Source organism: Protopterus annectens, chromosome 12.part0 (genome assembly GCF_019279795.1).
Source record: "Protopterus annectens isolate FY-2018-M chromosome 12.part0, PAN1.0, whole genome shotgun sequence".
Taxonomy (NCBI): domain Eukaryota; kingdom Metazoa; phylum Chordata; order Ceratodontiformes; family Protopteridae; genus Protopterus; species Protopterus annectens.
The window spans coordinates 340,982,477-341,008,141 of NC_056746.1; the positions used below are offsets into that span (position 1 = coordinate 340,982,477).

At 43.7% G+C, this 25,665-nt stretch overlaps 1 protein-coding gene across 1 annotated transcript in view; it reads left to right on the top strand.

Moving 5' to 3' along the window:
• Positions 1–25,665, top strand: part of ZC3H7A (zinc finger CCCH-type containing 7A) — a 1,693,893-nt gene that overhangs the window by 135,723 nt on the left and 1,532,505 nt on the right. The gene's annotated exons all lie outside the window — the stretch shown is intronic.

Sequence of the window (25,665 nt, forward strand, 5' to 3'; positions counted from 1 at the left end):
GGCCTAAGGCCATTTTTTTCTAAATGCATTGAGTGTGGTCATAAGCTGTCCCCAGCGGATGGCCACACTCAGTGTGTTCTCTGCCTGGGGGTGACCCACTTGTCTTCGGGCTGCCAAGTGTGCGCAGCCCTTAACCCCCGGGCTGTGAGGGATAGGAGGAATAAGTTAATCCTGTCGGGACTCTTGCCCGCAGATTCTTCTTCTTCCTCTCCCTCAGCGGCACCAGCCGTGGCTGCGGCTGCCCAGCCTTCAGTTCCCCCTCCCCTGGCAGGGACTCAACCTCCCTCTGTGTCCCAGGTAGAGGGGGACTCTTCTAGCAAAGAGAAAAGGCATAGGTAGAAGGACCGGCATAAGAGCCACAAGTGGCGGGCAGAGTCTCACCCCTCTGCTCCGCCTGCTAAATTAGTTAGCTCTCCCAGGAGGGTCTCCGGTTCTTCCCCTCTCGGCTCCATTCTCCCCGCTTTTCTCCGGAGCCAGAGGAGGAGTCCCGGTCTCCCTTGAGGTCGTCTAGGCGGTCTTCCTGGCCCGCCTCGACGACCTCTTCAAGGTCTACTCAAAGTATGTCTGACGCTGATATGGACCGGATGATGCGTCGATTCCTGCAGGCCCAAATGCAGATGGAGGTGCTCGTGCCTCCCCCCCCCTCCGGCGGGGAGCTTGGCCCCTTTCTTTGCCCCAGTTGCTCCTTCTCTGATTCACTATCAGGTTTTGGAGTCTTTGGATCCGAGCTGTCTCGGATCCTGGGAGTCGGTGCCGAAAGTGGTGGCTACTTCGACGCCGACCGTACCCTCAAGCATGTCGGATCCGACCTCTCGGGGCTGAGAGCTGAGCTTCGGATCCGCAGGGGTCAGTGTGTCTTCGGTTCCATTTCGGTTGCAGCACACTATCCTTTTGGATCCGATCGCGTCGGCTCCGACTACGGTCCACGCGTCGGAGCCGAGGGGGCTACTCTCGGAGCTATGGGAGAGTGGCTTGCCCTCGGCTTTTGACATGGTGGAGAGGATGCTGTCGAGGAGTTCCAGGTCCCCGGTCCTGGCTGTGGATCCACCGCTCACTCCCTCGCATTTGGGCCTGTCGTCCATCGTCCGGCCCCAGGGACAGCCTGCGGTGATGCTCCAGTTGGTTCCCATAGGGGAACAGGACCCTGTTGGTGAGGCCTCCTCGGGCAGTCCCACCGAGGAGGTCCCTCACAAACTAAAGTGCAAGAGGAGGCACTTGGACTCCCCCGAGTCCCCCATGGAGGACACGGACTTAGAGGAAGGGGAAGGTTCCCCAAGGTCACCCCCTGAAGACGTCTCCTTTGGGGACATTATGGAAATGCTGTGTATTAGAGGGGGGTGGTCAGCCGAAAAACCTTCCTCGGATGAGTCTGTGTTTCTGGAGGCATTCGACGCAGGCCTGTCTACCTCTTGGGTGTCCCCCTGGCTGATCCCCTGGTAGACTTGATTACTACCAGGGCTTGGAAGGAGCCGGACACCGTGGAGCCAATCCCTAGAAGACCGGACAAGATTCTTAGTCCTCCCCCCTGGCAAACAGGCATGGAATAAAGGGTCCCCAGTAGATGCCATGGTGGTGGCGGCTGCCACTAAGAAGGAACTAGCGCAAGAAAGTTCCTCTGTCCATCCTCCTGATAAGGAGTCTCGGACAATGGACCGTATTGGAAAGCGGATGTTTGCTTCAGCCATCTTTTCTATAAGGGCGCTGAATTATCTGGCACATGTCATTAGACTCCAGCGGGATCTGATAAAAGAATATGCTGGAGCTCCCCCAGAGTCCATGGCAGCCAAGGATAAACGGACTTTCTTGACTCGCATGGCCACTCTAAAGTCAATTTCTAACACTTCCATGCAGCTTCTCTCCCATGCCACAGAGGGAGTGGCTAGAGCCAGCAGGGCAGGGGTCGCGTTGCGGCGCCATGCCTGGCTTCGCCTTTGCAACTTTGCAGAACCCTTCAAGGCATCCTTCATGAACGCTCCCTTTGACGGTTCTACGCTATTTGGCAAAACCGTCCACAACACGCTGCTCCAGAGCGAGAAAGATGGGAAGACGCTGTCTGCCATCGGGATCCGCTTCTTGAATCCTCAAAGGTCCTTCTCAAGGAACCAGAGAGGACAAAAGAAGATGTGGTTCCAGAAGTCCCAGCAGTCCCGTCCTGCTCCGGACCCGTCGTCCTTCAGAGGCAGAGGAGGACAAGGTGGATGCCGGCCCAGAGGCAGAGGGGGGCTGAAGAATTTTGGGTCCAGAGAAGCCTTCTCGGATCGACCCGCGCAACAGCCCTGAGGGATTGCCCGGCTGTCCCTCTCTGGAGGCAGTCAGAGGGCGGTTTTCGGAGCACCTACGAAGATGGGAGTCCATTACGACAGATCGTTGGGTGCTCCGAATAATATCCAGAGGTTACACTATCCCCTTTCTGAATCTTCCCCCACGAACAAAGCACCTTCCCGATGTCCCACCCAATCAGAGGGAGGATGCGGCTTCAGAAATAAAGAAGTTGCTAGAAAAAAGGGCCATCCAGCACGTCGCTTCAGAGCAATCCGGGTTAGGCAATTACTCCAGGTTCTTTTTGGTGCCAAAACACACGGGGGACTTAAGGCCAATTCTCGACCTGTCAACGTTAAACCTGTTCATTGCTAAAGAGAAATTCCGGATGGTCATTCTGCAATCTATTCTACCTCTTCTACAGGAGAACGACTTGATGTGCTCCATAGACCTCAAGGATGCGTACTGCCACATTCTCATGGACAGACGCTCTAGAAAGTTTCTCCGATTTTGGCTAGGAGCCAGTCATTTTCAGTTCAAGGTTCTCCCGTTCGGCCTCACCACAGCCCCCAGGGTGTTCACCAAGGTCATGGCAGTTGTAGCAGCCCACCTGAGACTTCAGGGAATTCAGGTCTTTCCTTACCTAGACGACTGGCTCCTCTCCACCCCCACCAGGCATCTGCTCTGCCAGGGATTATTCCTTATCCTTGGCCCAGCATCTAGGCATTACCATAAACTTTCAAAAGTCATCTCTTCATCCTGTGCAAGTTCTGGATTTCACAGTGGCCAGGATAAATACGCTCCAGTCCAAAGCCTTTCTGACAGCGGACAGGTTGCGCAACTTGTTACTAAATGTAATAGTGCTCCTACAGTCCCCAGGCCCACCTGCAGAATTTGTCCTGAGAGCCCTAGGTTCCATGGCGGCAGCCATCAACCTTTCACCTCTGGTGCGATTGCACATGAGAGTCCTTCAGTGGACTCTTCAGGTTCACTGGTCTCTCCTCCTTCACCCATTGGATTCTCTTATTCCCCTAAGCAGGGTTTGCAGGAACTCCTTTCTTTGGTGGCTCCATTCCCGAGAGTTGTGGGAAGGGAGACCATTTGTGATGCCTCAACCCCAAGCCACGCTGACCATGGACGCTTCTCGCCTCGGGTGGGGGGGGGGGCATTCCATGGGCTGAACCATCCAAGGCACATGGACCCCGTTAGAGACCATCCTGCATATCAGTGTCCTGGAGATGAGGGAGGTGCTTCTAGCGTTGCAAGCCCTTCAAGACCTTCTTCCTCTGGGGACTATTGCAATTCAGACAGAAAACATGGCAGTAGTCTGGTACATCAACAAACTGGGAGGAATCCGATCTTACCCCCTTTGTCGAGAGGCTATGAGAGTTTGGGAATGGGCGATTTCCACCAACCACTTTCTGATAGCAATGCACATTCCAGGTCGGTCCAACATTCTAGCGGACAAGCTGAGTCACTCGATCCTTATACCTTACGAATGATCTCTAAACCCATCAGTAGCGAATCAGATCTTCCTCACATGGGGTCAACCTTGCTGCTATCTTTTCGCTTCTCCTTCAAACGCAAAATGCAGCGAGTTTTTCACTCTGATTCCCCCAACAGGGGAGAGCCCCAGAGACGCTCTGGTTTCATGCTTTTCCCCCCAGTCTTCTTTATGCTTATCCTCCTCTTTCACTAATGACAACATTTCTGCAGAAAGCTCATCGGTTGGGGAGCAAAATAATTCTCATAGCCCCATTCTGGCCTCGCCAGATCTTGTTCCCTTACCTGCGATCTCACAGCGTAGCTCCTCCTTGGTTCTTAGATCCCATTCCGGATCTGATCTCTCATGCTGCGGGATTACAACCACCGAACCTGGACGACCTCAAGCTCACGGCTTGGTTGATCCAGTTCTACTGATAGCTAGGACTCCTGGTATCTCATCTCCCATAAAATCTATTCTGGTGGCGGCACATAAACCTTCTACCGGGGAGATCTACAGAAGTAAATGGAAGCATTTTTCCATCTGGGCCAAACATAGGGATTTAGACCCCTTTACTGCTCCCATTCCAACGGTTCTTGAATTCCTGTCCCATATTTTCTACCAAGGAGCCAGTGCTTCTACAGTCAAAGTCCAAATGGCAGCCATTTCCCATTTCCACATAGGGGATAACCTTGGTCCCTTAGCATCCACTAAGATATGCAAAACCTTTTTGAAAGGCACCTTTCTGTTGAGACTCCGATCAAGAATGTGGTTCCCCCGTGGGACTTAACCTTGGTTCTTCAGGCACTGACGGGCCAACCCTTTGAACCTGCAGCTTCGGTAGAATTAAAATTTCTATCTTGGAAAACGGCCTTCCTGATTGCAATTACTTCTGCCAGTAGGGTATCTGAATTTCAAGCCCTTAGTATGAAACCCCTGTATCTGGTCTTCCATAAGGACAGAGTGTCTCTCAGGACTAACCCCTCATTCTTGCCTAAGGTGGCCTCCGAATCCAATATCAACCAAACCATTAACTTGCCTGTTTTCTTCCCCAACTTTCAGAACAAAGGGGAATACAGGTTGCACTTATTAGATGTGCACAGACAATTGCGTTTTTACTTGCACAGGACAGAGGCTACTCAGAAATCAGATCACTCTTCGTGTCTTTCGCTAAGCCATTTTTGGGAAAGCCTATTACGAAAGTTACCTTAGCGATATGGATATCACACTGCATCATTCACGCTTATTTGGCTTCCAGTCGGCCTGAACCCTTAGGGGGTCATGCCTACTCTACCAGTTCTATGGCTACTTCTGCAGCATTCTGGTCAAAAGTTCCTCTAGATGACATCTGCTCAGCGGCTACTTGGTCCTCTTCTCATACCTTCATTTCTCATTATAAGCTGGATCTGATATCCAGGGGTAGGGCAGCATTTGGCTCCGCAGTGCTCCGGAATATCCTTCCTTGAGGACGGCCCAAGGTTTTGGTAGCTGGGGACTCTGTCCCACAGGTAGCTGATCAAATGAAGTTAACTACTTCAGATTAAGAAGTTATGTACTCACCATAACGTTCCATCTGAGTAGGTAACTTCATTTGTCAGCAGCCACCCCCCCCCTTCCCCCTAGCCTGTTTCATGGTTTTATCCATGACGGAAGGTTTTCCTTTGTCATGCATCAGGTTAATGTTCCTCTGTCGAGTGTCTTAGATGGTTGTTTTTTTTGTTGGGTGCATATTTGGCAAACGATCTGAGGACTGGATGGAGGTAACAGGGTATTATGGGTAAAGGGGAGGAGCTGAGAGCTCAGATCTTTTAGCTTGGAAAGCTGCCAGCCCGGATACGAGGTCAGATCTGATACCCACAGGTTGCTGACAAATGAAGTTACCTACTCAGAGGGAACGTTATGGTGAGTACATAACTTCTTATTTTCTTGGATTTAAAAATGTAAATAGTTTTGCATTTCATTAACTGTGTAGAATTTGACTGTTCTTTACTTAATATGGAAGTGTTTGCTACTGCCATGCACACTGTTCTCTTGACAAGCCAAATTACCTTACCATGGAATGGAATGTATATGTATTCTATTAGCTGGATTAAAAGAAAATACGTGCTATTTCTTTTTGAAATCTAACTAAATTCTGTAGAGTGTAGTGAACCAGAGCTACAAAAGCTGTCTTTTTCTTTCTATTTTCCTGAAACTGTTGTGGGACATGGATATCCTTTATAAACTATGCTGAATGTATTGGACCATAGCAAATGCTGCTGCCGCCATGTTCTTTATGTTGCTTGGGACTGTTAGGTGGACTTGAGGAAATTCTAACTTATGAAGAAAGCAAGCATTTCTGGATCACAAACTGTTTAGTTTTGTTTGCCTTTTGAGGCTTCAGTCAGCAATAATTAAGTACAGTAGACTCCTTCTTATCCAGCTTCTCTTTAACCGGCCTCCTCTTTAACCAGCCATCAAATTTCAGCCATAGTCCTAGCAAAAGACAACAGAGAAGAACAACAATTCCGCCTCCTCTGGGCTAAATAATGACAGACATTTGAGTTTTAGACTTTATATTCATTAGAAAAATGCATAGTAACACAAATATGTTATTCAGCTGATTTATAACCTATAAGTATTATTTTGTATGCTTTTTCTGTTTAACCAGCCATTCATTTATCCAGCCTAAGGTTCGGTCCCAGCAAGACCGGATAAGTGGGGGTCTACTGCAACTGGAAATAACAACAGATGCAATTGGATTTTCTGATTAGTTTATCCACATGAAACATTTTTTTTTATATATTCTGTTTGCAACTTCAGTAGTGTCTTTTTTAACATGTTTATTGAATTATTACTTTATTTTTTGGTACTTTTCCGTTAAACCCCTACCAGTTCGCGCTGCTGTATTTTGCCGGTATTTCAGTAGAGGAGACAAGTTTTGTGTGACAACTACACCTTTTGGATAAGGAACTTCCAAAGCTGAAAAAATGTTTGAAATTAGGATACTAAAGCTTAACATTCTATGATGTTACGACACTGTAAACAATAAGCGGTATTGTTAAATGTTGCACCCCATGTGAATGTTATGGAGCATTTTGTAACATGCATAAAGCATTGCTCAGTATTCTGATGTACATCTAATGTTTCTTCAGGCATCTGCAGTGTGAAATGATTTATTTAAAGCTCAAACAGTGAACCCGAAAATAACTTGAAAACATTGCATGCTTGTAACTGAAATAAAATGTTTGAAAAACTTCCTAGGGTAAAATATGTATACATACAATATTGGTTTAAAAATAAACTGAGACTATTCCCAGCCCAAAATACATGGTTAGTTCTACAGCTTCCCTACTAACTAATGTATCTGTTAAAGCGTTTTAGAATTTGCGTTCTGACAGCAGTTTAATAATGAAAAGGGACTAAGTTGCTGTGATGGAAATGGGTGCATGTTTCTGGAGAAGACAACAGAGATGGCTATAGTTTGATTACTAGTGCAGTGAAGTCAGGAGTCTGCTGTAACTGAAGTGGTTCGCGGTTTGGGTTTAATGGAAAGTAAGCACGAAGACACAGCAGGGGTTTAACGGAAAAGGCGAGTAACCTTGCTGTGATGGAAATGGGTGCATGTATCTGCAGAAGACAGCAGAGATGGCTACAGTTTGATTACCACTGCTGTAAAGTCAGGAGTCTGCTGTAACTGAAGTGGTTCGCGGTTTGGGTTTAATGGAAAGTAAGCACGAAGACACGGCAGGGGTTTAACGGAAAAGGCGAGTAACCTTGCTGTGATGGAAATGGGTGCATGTATATGCAGAAGACAGCAGAGATGGCTACAGTTTGATTACCACTGCTGTAAAATCAGGAGGTTGTTGTAACTGAAGTGGTTCATGGTACGGGTTGAACGGAAAGTAAGCGCGAAGATGTGGTAGGGGTTTAACGGAAAAGTACCCATTTTTTGTACAATTATCATCAATCTAGCATTACATAAATTGCTCAATTCCTGCCTTTCCTTAAACCTCACTCGTCTTCCTTCAAACATTATTCTGCATGTATCGTTCCCTGAATTTCCATTTTTTCTATGTAATTTGCTCCTACCCTTTTTTAAAGATCCAAATTCCAGTCTTCAGTAGTGTCTTGTATGAGTAATCAAATATTTTTAAAAGGAAATTGTTTTTATTTGCTCATTTATAAAGGCTTCGGGCTGATATAACTTGTTATTAATAAAGAATATTCTCGTAGCATTGGTGCGATTTTTGATATCTGCCTTGTTGGATGGAAGACTACTTACAGTTAAGTTAATGTTGAGTGGCTCATTGGAAGAGTGACTAGTAATTGAAATCTTTGTATCAGATTAGTAGTTTTGTTTGTATAATTTTGTATTGTGAAAACACGAAGAGGTACTTTCACTGGAAAGTTATTGTTAGCCCACCCTAGAAAACGTGAACATGTGCATATGAGAAAATAGTTGGTAACATCTCTGTTGCTGATGGTAAGCTTGCATAAGGTGTGAACCTTATTTGAGTGTGACAGGTGTCAGTCACAACCCATGGTACAAGTGTGTATTTGACATAAGTTATTAAGGTCAGTCAGGCCTTGCATATGTAGTGGATGCCAGTAGCGATGATTTAGGCTCTTTGTAACCCATGCACCTCACATCCATTTTGCATTAGAGGTAGGATCCAATCCCCATGTGTCTGTCATAGTATATGGTAACATCAGGGGAATTATTTAAGGCCTGCACCACTGTTTCTTAACATATTTGAGTTACAGAGGTGGGATATGTATTGTGAACTGGATTTTTAAAGCCTACAAAACAGTCTTGTTGTCAAAACGTGTGTATACCCTTAGTGCCAGCAGTTATGTTATGTTTTAGCTAGAGTAATTGGGACTCTGGTAAGATGGGTGCTCAAGAATATTCCAAAAAGTCAGTAGCACAACTGGCTAAAAAGTCCATATCAAAAGGACTCACCTTTACTGGTTTAAGCAAGGATGACATAATCTACATTGTGTGCAGTTGAAGATCAGTCCACTGGATAAAAGTGCAGCCTGGCAAGGACTGCAGCTAAGTAGCATGCAGATAAAAGATCAACCAGTGTGCTGCGAGGTGATCTTAAATTGCAGCTTGAATTAGAGAGAGTGTAGCTGGAGATGGGATGCTTGGATATGGAAGTAGCTAAGAGAATGAAACAGCTTTGGGGCACAAAAGAGGGACAATGAATGAGAAATAGACTAAAGTATATATCAACATGAACAAGAGATGGATGAGAGGCGACCTGCATCTGGCATACATGGCATCCTCCAGCCCAATATTGATGGATTTACTCACATCAGCAAGTCAAATGGCATCAAAAGTACTCTGTCTAGGGATCTAAACCTCTTCTACAGCATCAACAGAACAGTTTGGTGGGACATCCATATCTTGCAGAGGATACCACTGCTCTGGAACAGATTCCCCATCCATGCTATAATTCTAGTTTTTCTCATTAGGGGTAATTTATAATTATTGACCGCGAGATGGGTAAGGCCAAACTCTAACCACATGGAATAGTTTAATTTGAGTACAAAAAGGGAAAATGCTAAACTTAAAATCGCCCTCAATGGCAGCTAGCCTAATACTTACCAATGAACCTGTGAATCTGCAAGATGCATGGAGATCGAAGGAGCTGAGATAATGAAACAGTTTGATGCTTAAGAGACGGAGGTGTGGTAGCACGAAAAGGAACTTATGATGTTTTGCCAAACACATGAGCAGAAATTGGTATCTACTTCTCTGAAGTCCAGGCCAACACGAAGGGACTCTGGCTGACAAAGTTCACAGACAATTGCAAGTTGGGAGCTATTATTAACTCCCCAAGTGATGTTGACATCCTACAGAATAACCTCACTGAGACCAACTTCCGGTGTCAGAATCATGGCCTTAAGCTCAATGCCAAAATATGTGTTGTCATCCCCTTGGGAAAAACCCGGTTCCCATTAATTACCACATTGATGGTAGTCCACTGAACACAGAAGGCATTATAAGAGATCTGGGAACACAGGTTGACAGCAACCTCTCTTTTGATCACCACATTGGTACTGTGGTCAGAAAGTCCTTCTATGTGGCACATCTCATTACTAAAGGTTTTGCATCCAGGAAGAAAGAGGTCATTGTCTCCCTCTACTCTTCCCTCATTAGGCCAATCATCGAGTACAACGCCCCATTTGGCATGTGCCTCACTAGACACCTGCAACAACTGGAAAGGGTGCAAAAGTACCTCACAAAGAGGATCTTAGGCCTTAAACACTTGTTCTGTATGGACAGACTCAAAAAACTCCAGCTATTCTCTTTCTCATATAGCCTACTTAGAGGCGATCTCTGCTTGACTTACGAAGCCAAGTCTGACTCAGCTCTGTTAGAAATACTACATCTAAAGAAATCCCAATCCCTCCACACCACACGCTCCAGAGACCTCAACCTCATTACCACAATTAACAGAACATGCTGGAGGGACAGGTTCATAACTCACAGACTGCCCATGCTATGGAACAGACTTCCCATACATATCAAGCAGAGCACCTCGCTGACCCTCTTCAAGAGAAGTCTTGATGAGTGGATGGGAAACAAAAAATTCACCCCAGGGATAACTCCAGTGGCTCTACTCGACAGAGGCACTGGGAACTAAGGTCGGCTGACACTATGCCAGGGTAATCCTATGGCTAGGCTTGTAAAGGCCCCAGGGCCATTAGCCTAGTACACACCTATGAACCTGTGAACCCTAGGTGCAAATGTCAGTACTAAATTATTTCCTCAATATAAAGTAGGGGATGAGTTTGGTAGTCTTATTGGGTAGGGTATTTGAAAGAGTGTGTTATCCGAACCAGATTGACCAGTCATAGAGGCATTTTAACTCCTGTACTAATGGGTAAAACTATGCATATTATTAGGAAAATGCTTGATTCTGATTGTGTTGACTACAATAAATTAACGTGTGCCTTTTTACAGTGTTTTCAGCTCACACCCGAAACTGTCAGGAAAATAAAGTTTAAAGAACATAGAAAAAAATATAAGATAGTGACAACTGATTTCATTGCAAAGATAAGGAGTATTCATGGGTGGCTTTCAAGTTACCACTTTTTAAATGTTGGGAGAACTTATAATTAGAAAACAAGCACTCTGTATTTTTCCTGAGGGTATGAGGATTTGGTTGACAGACCTTGAATGTGCTTCAGCTGATGGAGATGAATAAAAAGTTGACCTCTGTTTAGTGAGCAGGACACAACTGCATAAGAGGGGGGTTACATAGTACTGCACATGGTTATAAGGGGACCCATGATGGGTAGTCCAGACCTTCACATTTGGTTCTAAAGGAAAAGGAGGAAATCACTGATGTCCTTCAAGGATGCATCTGCAGTCCTTACAAATGGGTTGTCCTGTCGTCAGGCAGCCCTTCGGTCGGCCGGATTCCAAAGTCTGGGTCTGGCTTCGGCTGGTGTCGCACTTCACCCGACGTCATAGCTGCAGATATTCGGGTATAAAGGCATCAGCCGACGCCATTTTCCTCAGTCTTTCTTGCCGCGTGGCGCCCGAAGCAGAAGCTGTTCGCAAGTGCCGGTCGGTCAGAACCAGGGATTACTACTCCCGAAGACTACTAAAAAGCTACGTACCCCGTTGGGGACTCTTTCTTGCCTCAGCCGATGTCAGAAAAAGTGAATAACTGTTTAACTTGTGGGAAACAAATACCTCATAAAGATTTCCACTCTTACTGCTTACCTTGCTTAGGCCCAGACCACGACGTAGCAGCTTGTCTAGCCTGTGCTTCTTTTAACCGACGGACGCTTAGACGTCGGTCGGAATTTGCTGAGCAGTTTTTCGGCTCTGATTTCGCTTATATTATCCCGACTTCGCAAATCTCCAAAAAACGCAAAGAAAAGGACCGACACTCGCGGTCCGCGGTTTCGGCCGAAACCACGGTTAAGCCAACCGCGAGTGTCTCGGTTTCGGCTGAAACCGAGCAAGCGGTTCTTCCTGCAGCCGAAAACAGACCTTCTACCGAGGTTTCAACTAACCTCGTGGAGTCGGTTTCTGAAATCCAACCTGCTGTTGTGATTTCTCAGGATTTATCTGACACTATTCCCCTGGATACTTCTACTCCTACACGTGGAGCTGCTAGGCCTCCCACAGCCATGTCCATTAAGGCCTTTGCTAGGGCTAAAGCAGCTAAAGCTACAAAGACTGTGCCTGTTAAGACCCCCTCTCACAGGCCCACTTCCAGTTCTCAAATGCTTTCTTTGGCAGAGGATCTTATTTCTTTAATCCGGGGATCCCAACCTCATCCAGACAGGGCCTCTCATCCACCTCCAGAGAAGAGGCCTAGAGCAGAGCCCCCCGAGCCAGTGTCCACAGATGATTCCTCTGATGATCCAGAAAATACAGACCCTCCAGAGACTCCTTATTCCCCTTATGAAGACTCTGATGCTGAAGAGTCCATCCCTTCTGCCTCTCCACCTGAAGAATTTTCCTTTGGGGAAACCTTGCATGCCATGAGGGAACAATTTCAGTGGCAGGGCCAAGATTTTTCAGACTCCAGGAAAAGGCTTAGAACCTTTTTACATTTACCTCAGCATAGGCCTTTAGCTATACCTCCAGTTCTCTCTGTTGTAGATGATGCATTTAATGATGCTTGCACTGCTCCTGATTCTTTACCTCCGGCCCCTGTTAAGCCCGATAGGTTCTACAGGGTCCCGGACACACATCACCATTTATACAAGGCTCCTTTAGCAGATCCCGAGACTATCTCCCAGGGTCCTAAGGCTGTAGCATCTACTTCTGCAAAAAAACCCCTCCCCTCTGTAAGGGAATCCAGGTCCTTAGAGATGGGGTAAAAGTTTACACTTCTGCTACTCTGTCAGCTAGAGCCTTGAACTGTCAATTTCATATGATACAATATCAAGAATTTATGCTAGACCAGTTAACTAAAAAACTGTCCTCTGATGAACCTTTTGATAAGAAGTATGTTCAGGAAATGGTACATAACTTTCAGCAAGTTAGTAACCATTCTTTAAAATGTGGCTATGATGCACTGGAGGCTTCCTTTAGATCAGCCATGACTGGCACAGTTGTCAGAAGGCATGCATGGTTGAAAGAGCAGACCTTACCGGACCATGTCAAAGCAAAACTATTAGATGCTCCTATGGACACCTGCACAACAGGTACTGAAGAAGATGGAGGAGAAAGCAAAATCTGTACAAACAGTGAAAGATTTCTTACAGGTCCAACCTCCAAGGTTTAGCAGGAACTGGCCCTCCAAAAACTGGTCCTTTCCAGACTCCTCTAAAGCCCAGAGAGGCAGAGATAGACGACCAAGAGGCAGAAACCAATCCAGAGGTGCCTACAGGGGACGCCAGTGGCAGGGCAACAACCAGCGAGGCACAGGCGCAGAGGTGACTCTGGCACCGCCTACCAGGGAACAAATAGAAGCACCCTTAGGCGGAAAGCTAGCTTTATTTTCAAAAAACTGGCATTACATCACAAGGGACAAGTGGATCTTGCAAACTATAAACCAAGGTTACAGGTTTCATTTCCATACTCTACCAGGAAAGAGAGGAATGCCAAACCTACCACCAAATCAAAAGGTAGAAGCTCTAAAACAAATATCTCAATTGTTAAGGATGAGAGCTGTGGAAAAGGTACCATCTATGGAACAAGGAAAGGGATTTTACTCCAGACTTTTCCTGGTACCAAGAAAAGAGAACAACTGGAGGCCTATTCTCGACCTGTCCGCTTTAAACACATTTCTCATTGTCCCAAAATTCAAAATGCTGACTCTACAGCAGCTTCTTCCCATGCTGGGCAAGGAGTCTTGGCTGGTAACTCTAGATCTCAAGGAGGCATACCTGCACGTTCCCATACGACAAAATTGCAGAAGATACCTCAGATTTCTTGCAGGATCAGAGCATTATCAATTCTCAGCATTGCCCTTTGGCTTATCTACTGCGCCCAGAGTGTTCACGAAATGCCTGGCATCAGTAATTGCTCATTGCAGGCTTCAGGGAATACAAATTTACCCCTACCTGGACGACTGCCTGATACAAGCGGACAACATCAACAAACTAACAGAAGACTTACAAAGAGTCATTTACCTGCTACAAGCCCTGGGATATACAGTCAATATAAAAAAGTCAATGCTGATACCATCCCAAAGAATAACCTTTTTGGGTGCAGAGCTGGACACATCAAAACAAATGGCATTTCTAACTGTAGAAAAGCAAAAGCAATTACCTCTCTACTTCTTGGCATTAACAAAGCAGAACCATCTGACAGCAAGAAAAGTACTGCAAGCCCTGGGCTTCATGGCATCCTGCATAATACTGGTTCCTCATGCCAGACTGCATATGAGAAAGCTACAGTGGTACCTAAAAAATGTATGGTCTCAACACAAGCACAGCCTAGAAACCAAGATTCCTATAATCCCCTGCCTGAAGCAAGAGTTCCTATGGTGGGCTCAGGCCTGCCAATCAAACACAGGATTGCCCTTCCACAACATTCAACCAAGCCAAACCATCACGACGGACGCCTCAGACCTCGGTTGGGGGGCCCACATGCTGGACAAGTGCATACAAGGCTTATGGACACAAGACCAGCTACACCTGCACATAAATCTAAAGGAAATGATGGCAGTAAAATTGGCAATCCAGTCATTCAGACCATTTCTCCTACAAGGTCATCTGATGATAAGGACAGACAACACCACAGTGATGTGGTACATCAACAAACAGGGAGGCACACACTCATACCCTCTATGCCGGATGGCACTGGACCTATGGAATGTGGCTCTGAGCTACAACATTCACTTACGAGCTATTTTCGTACCAGGAAAAGAAAACATTCTAGCAGATATATTAAGCAGAACTACCACGGATGCCCACGAATGGATGCTGCATCCGGACATCTTCAAGGCCATCACAAGGAGATGGGGACTCCCAGAAATAGACTTATTTGCATCTCCACACAATCACCAGCTAAAGAAATTCTGCACGAGGATGTACCACCCACTTGCATGGAAGGTGGACTCCCTATCTTTCAGTTGGGAAAACCTGTCAGCATATGCATCCCCACCTCTTCCTTTGATGCACAAGGTGCTGTTGAAGATCAAAGAGGACCGGCCAAGGATCATTCTGATAGCTCCAGACTGGCCAAGGCAACATTGGTACCCATTACTAAGGAGCCTATCTCGGGAACTAATATGGACATTACCCCTGGTTCCATTACTGTTAACACAGAACAACTACAACATCCTGCATCCAAACCTGAAAACTCTGCAGCTGACTGCCTGGAACATCACATAAGATCAATTAACCCAAATTTATCCCAAAGGGTTAAAGACATTATGCTTGAGGCTCGCAGACCCTCAACAAGAAAAAATTATGCAGCAAAATGGAAGAGATTTCTCATTTGGAGTACTGCAAGGGGAGACGATGTGTCACTGGTAAACATAGCCAGCATCTTGGAATACTTGGCAGAGCTCTTCCACACAGGCCTGTCCTATTCTTCCATCAAGATACATGCATCAGCTATCTCAGCAGAATACACCCTGGATCCCCCAGTATTCTCACACCCTCTGCTAAGGCAGTTTCTAAGAGGAATTAAAAATGTAAAACCTCCAAGGAAACCACCATTGCCAACATGGGACTTGAACTTTGTGCTAGAGAAATTGACACTTCCCCCTTTCGAACCAGCAGCAACAGCAGAATTACAATTCTTATCATGGAAGATCATGCTCCTGCTGGCAATCACTTCAGCAAGAAGGGTATCTGAACTACAGGCATTAATGGCAGTACAACCCTTCCTGATCTTCCATCAAGATAGAGTGTCCATGAGAACTAATCCTACATTCATGCCTAAGGTGGTATCCAGAGTATCTTTAAATCAGGCTATCCACCTACCTACCTTCTTCCCCAACCCACAGAACAGGGGAGAAAGACTGCTACATACCTTGAATGTGCATAGACAGTTACGCTACTACCTGGACAGAACCAAGAGCAATAGGAAAACTGACCAGCTTCTGGTAGCATATGCAACAGGAAGGGAAGGAAAAGCAATTTCAAAACAAACAATCTCCAAGTGGATAGGAAATTGCATTAGATTTTGTTACTCCTACCATGGAAAGAAAACTCCGGATAACATCAGGCCTCACTCTACAAGGGCTACAGCCACTACCACAGCTTTCTTACGAGGAGTGGCCACCAAGGACATAATAGAGGCTGCTACTTGGACCTCCGTGCATACATTTGCCAAGCATTATAATTTACCTTTATACTCCAGATCCCGAGCAGGTTTTGCCACTGCTGTGTTGCAAGGGATCTTAACTACACCATAATCTTTTTTTTTTTTCCTCCTCCCCTAGTTTAGCTATGGTATTCTACCCATTTGTAAGGACTGCAGATGCATCCTTGAAGGACATAGTACAGTTTTGTACCTACCATAAATGTAGATGTCCGATAGGAATGCATCTGCAGTCAGGATTACCCACCCACCTTCCCCTCTGTGGTACTCCTAGGGTATTTGCCCATCTTATAGCTAGCTGGGGGGGATCTATTATGGTGTATTTGTTTGTATATATGTACATACATGCTTAATTTTTGTGGTTGCTCTCTACTATTTGGAATCATTGGCATTTATCCAAATTTAGCCTTCCAAGAGGGCACCTGGCATCTGGGGCAAGAAACACTGAGGAAAATGGCGTCGGCTGATGCCTTTATACCCGAATATCTGCAGCTATGACGTCGGGTGAAGTGCGACACCAGCCGAAGCCAGACCCAGACTTTGGAATCCGGCCGACCGAAGGGCTGCCTGACGACAGGACAACCCATTTGTAAGGACTGCAGATGCATTCCTATCGGACATCTACATTTATGGTAGGTACAAAACTGTACTTTTCCCATACATGCCAGTGTCCTGGGGTTCGATGTTTCCATTGCAACCAAATGCAACGTATCCTGTCCAAATGTCCACCGATACAGAAAGGAAGAAAGAAAGGCTACATGAGGGAACTAGAGAGGTAGTGCCACAGTACTAATGGGAGGTTTGGTGCAGTTCCACCAGATTATCACAAGGGCCTCTCCTTTATCCTTATTGGGGGGGTAAAGGAAGTGTTGCTAAGATGGGTACTGCATCCAACATAACTAGTGTCAAGCTTACAGTTGGAAGAGAGCAGTAACTGTCCAAGCAGTTTACTTCATTTAGGGCCATGGGAGGGACTCCTTTTCAGATATCATTGGCCAGGGCTCATGTGGACTGGGAAGGGGCCAAGGAGATAAATAATTGACAGTATTTGATGCTGTCCACACAGGAAGGAATTTACTTTGATGCATGGTATCTTGAGTACATACAATTATATAGAGACAGGCATAGAGACAAGTACTTGGGGAATGCATAGGGGGAGGGGGGAATCCATCCAACATGCGCACTTCCAAAAGAGGCTGCTGATGTGGTTACATTCATGCCTGAACCAGAGGTGCATGTGTCAGAAGGTGTTGGACTTCTTCTGCAGTCGATCACTTCAGCGGAATGGCTAGTTGGTGGTAATATGCCTAAATCTGACCCACAGTTGTCCAAAGATGCTGTACTTCATGTGGAAGGGGAGTTGGAGAAGATCATGAAGAGAGCATTAGGACAAGCACTGCTGTCAGTTTCAATGTTATAAAATCTAAGGAAGGTAGCGTATAAATTGGATGCCAGTGGAGTGAATTTAGTCTCTGTAATCCCTACACCGCACATTGATTTTGTGCTAGCAGCAGAATTCACACTCAGGCTGTCAAATATTTGGTAAGAGTAGGTGGGATTTAAGACTTGTAACTCTGTTCCTGACACCTTCATGCAGATTACACTTCTTTGCACCAGTCTGCAGATCGGTGTATTTATACAGTAGGAAAAAAATCAGCATATTTTTTGGGTTTTTCATGTTGTCCATCATACAGGTTTGCATATTTAGTTATATGGCTTGCTCATTGTAAAACTTTACTTGTTCTTAATGTATCCGCCAATCATTTTCCATATCCATAGCAAGTGTCTTTGACCCCCTCCCAAAAAAACTCTTTATGCAATATGTTTAAACATTTCATTTAAGCTGTTTAATATTGTGCTTGTTTTTGGTTTGCATTCATAGTGTTTCATTTAAAATTACTAGGGTGATCCCAGGACGAGAATCTTTTACTTTATTGCCTTTCACACTTGACTGATTCAGCAGTCAGCATTCATTATTGCACATATTTTCTTCTTACTTCCTAGTCTAGTATGTATTTGCCAAAATACATGATAGTCAGAATGTTAACAAACTTGCTAGACCCTTTACTAGTTCTGATACTTGGTGGTAATACTTAAATCATCTACATCTATCTCTTTCTAAGCTAATTTCTTTCTTCAGTTCTTTTGATCAGTCATAAACATATATTGTTTGCATGGCAGTTATGTTAACAGTTAATAAAAAAAAAACGAATTCTACCCTGTTCAGTATTAAGGCATGTAAAATGTATAACTGCATTTTCAGGTAAAATGGTTCACATTATAGATGTATAGCTTCAGATTTATCGTAAGACATTGTGTAGTTTAGATTTATTTTCTTATGCAGTGTAATACAACCAGCAATGCTTTCCTTTTTGTTATTCATAAATTACTTGTTGGTTGTTGTTTTTTAAGCCAGGATATGCTTGTAGAAAACTAAGAGTAGGATAGCCGAGTAGCGGTCATAGCAGCCACGTCTTCAGGTGATGATTGTTCCTGTAGTTGGATGAAAATTGCTTTCTTGATGGAGGTTATTGCTGAGGGAGACAATTCCCTTTTCTCCAAGTTGCAGAAACCTCAGGGTGGAGTAAATGTAGAGAGTTGTGTGCTGGACATGAGAGGCATCTCCTTCTAAACAACTTTTTTTCAAACCGGAATGGAATTTTTTTCTTTCTTTTTTTTTTCAAATTGATCAGCTGCCATTTTGACTTTTTTAAATGGCACTTAATACAGTAGCTGTTCTTGTACAGTTAACCTAGAGCTTACCCAGGTTTACTGTTATGGGCATGTACAAGGTCTTACGTATTTTAATACAACAAATTAAAAATGATCAGTCCTTGTATAAAGAACACCGAGTTTCTCTTTTAAAATTCCCCCAATGAGGGATTAGTTTTTCATCATCTTGTACATACTGTTCTTTCGATGATTTATTTTGTTCTGCAGAAGCAGTACTCATTAGAGGCTGTTAAGAACTGATGACGTATCCATTAAGCTCTTGCCATAATGTCTGTAGGCACCCTGTTATTTGGAGGTGCTGTATCTGAACCTGAGAGAGTAGACCTGGTATGTTCTTTCATCAGCGTGTCACAAATAATGAGCAGTCAAATCCATTGCTGCTGCTAAACCAGATTTTTTAGTTGTTTGCATGTGATCTCATGTGGTATTAAGAGCTGAACTTTTGAAGGCAGAAAGTCTTTTGATGTATTTATTTATTTATTTTTTTATGTTGTGACACGTGGCATCATAAAGCTGCATTGAGTTGTTCTGAACCTTTGTTTCCATCCTGGAGCTAAATAGCTTTTTGGCTGCCTGTTCTAATTTAATTGATTTTTATCAGCCTACTTTTCATAAAAAAAGGTTTAGGGGTAAGATGTTTCTGTACAGAATGCTGTGAATTATATTTGTCTGATGAGTTGGTATTTTCATTGCTTTAGTCACTAATTTTGTGCGATATCTGGGCTACTGTGCTTTGATATTTATAGATATTTATGGAAAAACAGTAGAAAAAAAGGTGGTGGTGGCTGTTTCAGCACAGGTTTCGTGGTCTTGTCTGCTGTGATTCTTTTGTGAAAGTATTTGAATGTAGCTTTTTTCAGATTTGAAGGAGTACAATATATATAATTGGTATTTTTCCATTATCTCCCCTTTTGGAATGTACCTCACAAGACATCTGCAGCAGCTGGAAAGGCCACAGAAGTACCTCACAAAGAGGATTACTGGCCTCAAACAAATGCCCTACACTGACCGCCTTAAAAACTCCAGCTTTACTCCATAGCATATCGCCTCCTCCGAGGTGATCTCTGCCTAACATATAAATCTATGTCAAACCCAGAGCTGTTGGACATGCTACACCTAAAGAAATCCCAATCTCTCCGAGCTACACGCACTAGGGACCTAAACCTTGTCACCACAATAAACAGGACATGCTGGAGGGATAGATTCCTGTCCCAGAGATTTCCTATACTTTGGAACAGGCTACCCATCTATGTCAAGCAAAGTTCTTTATTAGCACTCTTCAAGAAAAATTTTGATGAGTAGATGGGAAATAGGAAATATACCCCGGGGATCACTTCTGTGTCTCTGCTCGACAGTGGAACAGGAAAATAACTTTCTTGGGTGGCGTAAGCCAGGGAATCTTGTCGGCTAGGCTTATGTAGGCCCTTGGGCCGATAGCCTAGTACCTGCATATGAACCTATGAATCAGGGCAACACTTGCAATGCGGCAGCAGGTGCACGCAATACTGTCACAGCTGCATTTGGTAAATAAGAGCTTTATGATCGAGCTGTGGAGGTCAAGTGAGTGGGGAGTGGGGGCGTCTGTAAGTAATGACTTTTTTTAGACAGGTGAAAGCATTGAAATTTTTTCTACACCCCGTACACCTGCTGTTCGTGGAGGGCGTTTGTATTTACATTACCAGGGCTAAGATTTTTTTTTTCTTTAAATGTTTGGCTCCCTTTTATTATAAACAACTGTTCTGGATATCGTGGACATAGTTTTGTGGCATAGCAAGCATTTAAAATGTTGCCACTATAGAAGTGTATAAAGTGGTCCTTCTGTGTTTGCACCCGCACTTTTGATATTATAATATAATTGCCCGTGTGTGTTGTTGTAGACATTATGTCAGTATCTCACAAATCTGCCATGGCTTCTCACCTACACCAAAAAAAAAAAAAAAAAAAAAAAAACCTTTGAGAATGCTGGGAAACGTGCCTTCACTTTGTAGTGAGTTAATTTCTATTTCACTTTGTGTAACATTTGAAGACTGCTGTTACTTTCGGATTTGCTGGCGAGGGGCACGTGTTGGACAAAGATGTTACTGGCAACACTTGACTTACTTTACAGTTGTGTACTGCGTGAGTCATGGATATCAACTGGCCGTGATTTGGCCTCATATTTTTGCCTTGTCATTTGTGAAATGCCTTTATTTTCTTGTAAAGTACCGAATAGTACAATGAGTTGTTGTTGTGTCTTTCGGCTTTTCCCGGTTAGGGGTCGCCACAGTTGAACTCCGGTCCGCTAATGATTGGTAGTTGATTTTTACGTGCTGAGTTACCAGCCCTGATGCACAACTTCAACGAAGGTACACCCATTCACGCATGTCTCCACGCAGAAGACGCTCTAACTGAGAATAGAACCGGACAGTATCTTACTGTGAGGCGACAACGCTACTGCAGCACCACCAGTACAATGAGTCTATAATGGTAAACATTAGAGTTCCATACTTCTTATCAGAACTGGATCATGTTCAAGTAAACACTTAACCAGGGTAATGGACAACAGGCATCCATGCCGTTATACCTTTTGTATACTTCTTATCAGAACTGAATCATGTTCAAATACACACTTAACCAGGGTAATGGACAACAGGCATCCATGCCCTTATACCTTTTCTATGTGTATCTCACCACAACTCCTATATAAAATTATGTTCTAATGGCGTTTGAAGTGTTGCCCCGATAATGGAAAAGTACTATATATATAATTTTCTGGAGCACATGATTATTTAGTAGTGATAAAGACTGTAAGTATTCGTTATTTGTACTGTTAAGATTTTTAAAACTAATTCTTATATTGGTATAGGCCATCTTAAGTAAAATAGAATTTCTTTCATTTGTTTGAAAGGTGGCCAGACTTGCAGACATATGCATGTTGACCTGTTTAATAATGCAGAATTTATAATGGTGTCAGTCTGCCACTGTTATTGTTGAATTTCTTGTCTATATTACTTGTCTATATTACCTGCTTTTTAGATAAAGGTATTTGGAAGCTGTTAGGCCAACTTGGGTGAAGCAAATTTTTACCAAGAGACAGCTGCCATATCTCAGCAGGGGTAGAGGGAGTATTTTGATGTAAGGGTGTCAGCTGGTAGAGGCTAGAAACTTCTCTGAGGCCAGTGCAAAAGCATGCATCTTTCTTCATAACATTTGGTAGCAGGTGGGAGTGGGAATGTTATCAGTTATTGACCAAACTGGGAACATGGAGTCGTATGGAACTGGGATCATTCATACAAGTGTAGCTAGTGCTACGACTAGTGTGGCGTACATTACAGATTACTGCAGAATTATTTTTGATTTTTTTGTGATTAGTACATTTTAATGAAGTATTGCTTATTCTCGAGAAACAGTGTTTGAGAAGACCAAGAAAATACAGTTTTACCCACCTCATACATTGTTGTTACAAAATATAATCAACTCTGAGACTGCCATACTTCTGAAAAGATTGTAAAGATGTAAAATGGATTTAAAGAAAATAGAGTAGGTTACAAAAAGTGGACAGCCTGCCAGCACAATGTAAACTTGATGGTAGAAAACTGTCAGGAACTAACTGCTGTCAACCTGCAGAAAAAAATAGTTTTTTTTTTTTGCCTCCAACATCCCCTTATTTAACTATATTTTTACAGTTTGGACAACCGTGGAGAAAAGAAAAGAACCCTCAAGCCTGTAAAGGTAAAACTGTTACCTGCAAGAACTGCAGTCTCACATTACAGCAGTATAATAGAAAATGCACTTGGAGACACATTCTTTTGGGGAATTGGGAATGGGGAGATAACATTAAGTAAGATACTTTTCATTGAATGGTAAATGCCCTTTGTCAGATCTTGCTTCAGTAATCACCTTCTCACCTGCCTCTTGTGCAGGAGAGAGCAGTATGACTGAAATGTAAAGTGACATTAGTGGGAGTGATGTGATGTTTTCGCACCTGCCACAGGGTACTCCTTACTTTAAATCATGCATTTCCTTGTTAAAACTCCCATATGTTTTAATCATGCACAGTGTAGGCATACCCTTTACATGTCTTTGTAGATGTTTTGAAGTACACACTTAGTGGATCTGGTTCACAGGTGACTGCTGTATCGGTTATGGTTAATACTGGGGCTGTTACAGAACCTACTGTCTACTGCATATTATCAACTGATTAAGAGTTGCCTTCACACCAGCTGTGATATGTAAACTCTATGTACAGAGGTAGCCATATATGATTTGACATACTCCTGTAGAAAGTTATTATTGCAAGGTGCATTGAGCATCCTTTCAGACTGAAAATTAGATTTTTTTTATTTCTGTTTAAAATACCATCTGCCTAAGTTTTGCAGTGTAATCTGGGTGCAGTAGAAGACTGTGTGTTATTGTAGTTTTCTGGAAATGTAACATAATGTAACATGCTTGTTGTTTTGTAAGTGGTGTACTTGATGATTGTCTTCTTGAGTATTTCTTTTTTTTTCACTTGCCTTATATTTGGGTGTAGATTTGACTTCTAATGTTTTGAACTGGATTTGGCCCGAATATCGCCCTTCCCCCCTGCCCCCAGTATCACCTTTGGCTTAATTTGAGTATCACATTATCACTACCTGGTGATTTTATTTATTTATTTTATTTATTTCATTTGTTAAACAGGTAGTGTCCAACTGGGCAAGAAGCCCATTTTCAGCGGAGACCCGGGGAGAAAAGCTCCAAAATACAATCAAGCTAAGAGGTAGATAATACAGACGATATAGGAATAGCAAGAGATGAGTTACAACATAGTACAGATGATTCAGTGTTATCTAAGATGCCACAGAGATATAAGTACAGTATCATATATTCAATACAATAGGTTAAAACTTACAGGGTAAACAGTAACTCAAATTCTTTGCAAACATGGTACATATTCAAATTACAGATGATACAGGCATAGAAGAGTATTTACAATGAAGTTAGACTTATGTATGTATGGTCACGCTAAAGAGGAAGGTAGGGGAACTTGACTTTGGCAAACAGTTCCTGAGATAAATACGGAGATTACATGTGGGTAACAGTAAGTTAGCAGAGCATAACCGTTGTGAGCAAAGATTTAAACTTAGGAACACTTTTACTGATGATCCTGTAATAGTAAACTTGAATGTTCTTGTTCCATCTCCTTTAGCATGTACTAAATTCTTTGTTACAGACATACATTACTTATAATATGCGACTGTGAGTCATCATTTGTCATATTTTGACTAGGTGTCACATTATAGTGAAGTTATTATGAATAACTGGTTACCTAACTTATTTAATTGACCATCTGGATTGTAGTGGCAATAGTGGCATGTCTTTTGGACATGTTGCTGCCCATTTTCTAGTTCCTTTTGTTATACTCCTCTATCTTTCTCCATTTCATTCATGCCATTCAGCACATCAGGCAATGAGCACCCCTTGTTTCTGTAGCGGTTATGGTTTTATGGGGTCAGGTTGCTAGCCTGGCACTCAACCCTCCTTGAAGGGTATACCACACACTGACACGCACACTCAAATCTAGAGCTAATTTACAGTGTCCAATCCACCTACTGCATGTCTTTTGAATGTGGGAGGAAGCCAGAGCACTCTGAGGAAACCCACTTGAACACAAGGAGGACATGCATACTCCACAGAGAAGGAACCCTAGCCAAGAATCGAACTGGAGATCCTCTTGCTGTGAGGTGACATCGCTAACTGCTGCACCACTGCGCCGCTCTTTGATATACTCCACTTCATCATAAATGCTCATTGTAATTGTTGATAGGCAGATAAAAGTTCAAGGCCAGTGAAAAAACATAAATTTTAAAGTAAGGGATGAATGTGTGATTGTCCGTCACATGAAATTCTGGCTTTGTATGTAAAATGTGATGTTATTACAAATAATTTTTTACTTCCTGCTGCAAATCTGAGTATTGTTTACAGATATTCTCAGTGAGTTACCTCAAGTATGTGAAGTGCAAGGTTTCCTGAGGTTGCCAGTTGCAGATGCATGTGGAAGGGACCATGGTGTTGTTGGAGAGGTGATCCATCAGTGCAAAGACAAGATGTCTGTATGTGGTACTGGCAAGTCAGGTTTACAAGTTGGCCTTCATGGCCAGAAAATGAGTAGATGATATGCTGCAGTTTCTAGGAGGATCTGTAGGCCACAGTAGTTTTAGCAGTAATGGGGGTGGAGGCCTTAGGTAGTCACTCAGGGATCATTTGCTGCACGTGTGGTGCTTCCTCAGAGTGCTCTGGCTTCCTCCCACATTCAAAAGACATGCAGTAGGTGGATTGGACACTGTAAATTAGCCCTAGCTGGCCTGGGAGGGGAAATTGACTGAGGTTTCCCACCTTGTCTGCTGTCTGATTGCTGGGATAATTTATAGTTTTATACCATCCTACCCTCAAAAATCTTTGTAGGCATAAGTTCTTGAACAGAGGAGGGTATGACCAGGGCACCAAGCTAGTAAAGCAAGGTGTATTGACGCTGTAGTGTGGTGGGATGATTTCACAGTCCTCGCCACAAAACATGGTAGCATTGCAAAGAAAAAAAATCAAAGGGAATATAAAGAAATATGACAAGAGTGGCAGATAACTAGAAGAGACTGCAGAGAACGTACTGTAAGGATCTAGAATTGTTCATTGTTTGACTGAATAAATGTCTCGGACGGAATCATGAATGATAGTAACTTGTACTCTTGGGATGCATTATAGTTGATGTAGTAGTGATCATTTCTACAGTGTCAGGATTGCACATATGAACCAAGATTAATTTAAACTAGTCAAATGGAGATATTGGTCAGACTCTGGGCTAGGGTTTTAGAAAGACAGTTGTGTCAAGCATATCTACCCGGATAACAGGAAGACCAAAGGGAAGAGGCAGAAGCTGTACAGATAAGTTGAAGAAGGGAGTAGAGAGGGCTGTATTCAAGAGGGAAAGGAGAAGGCT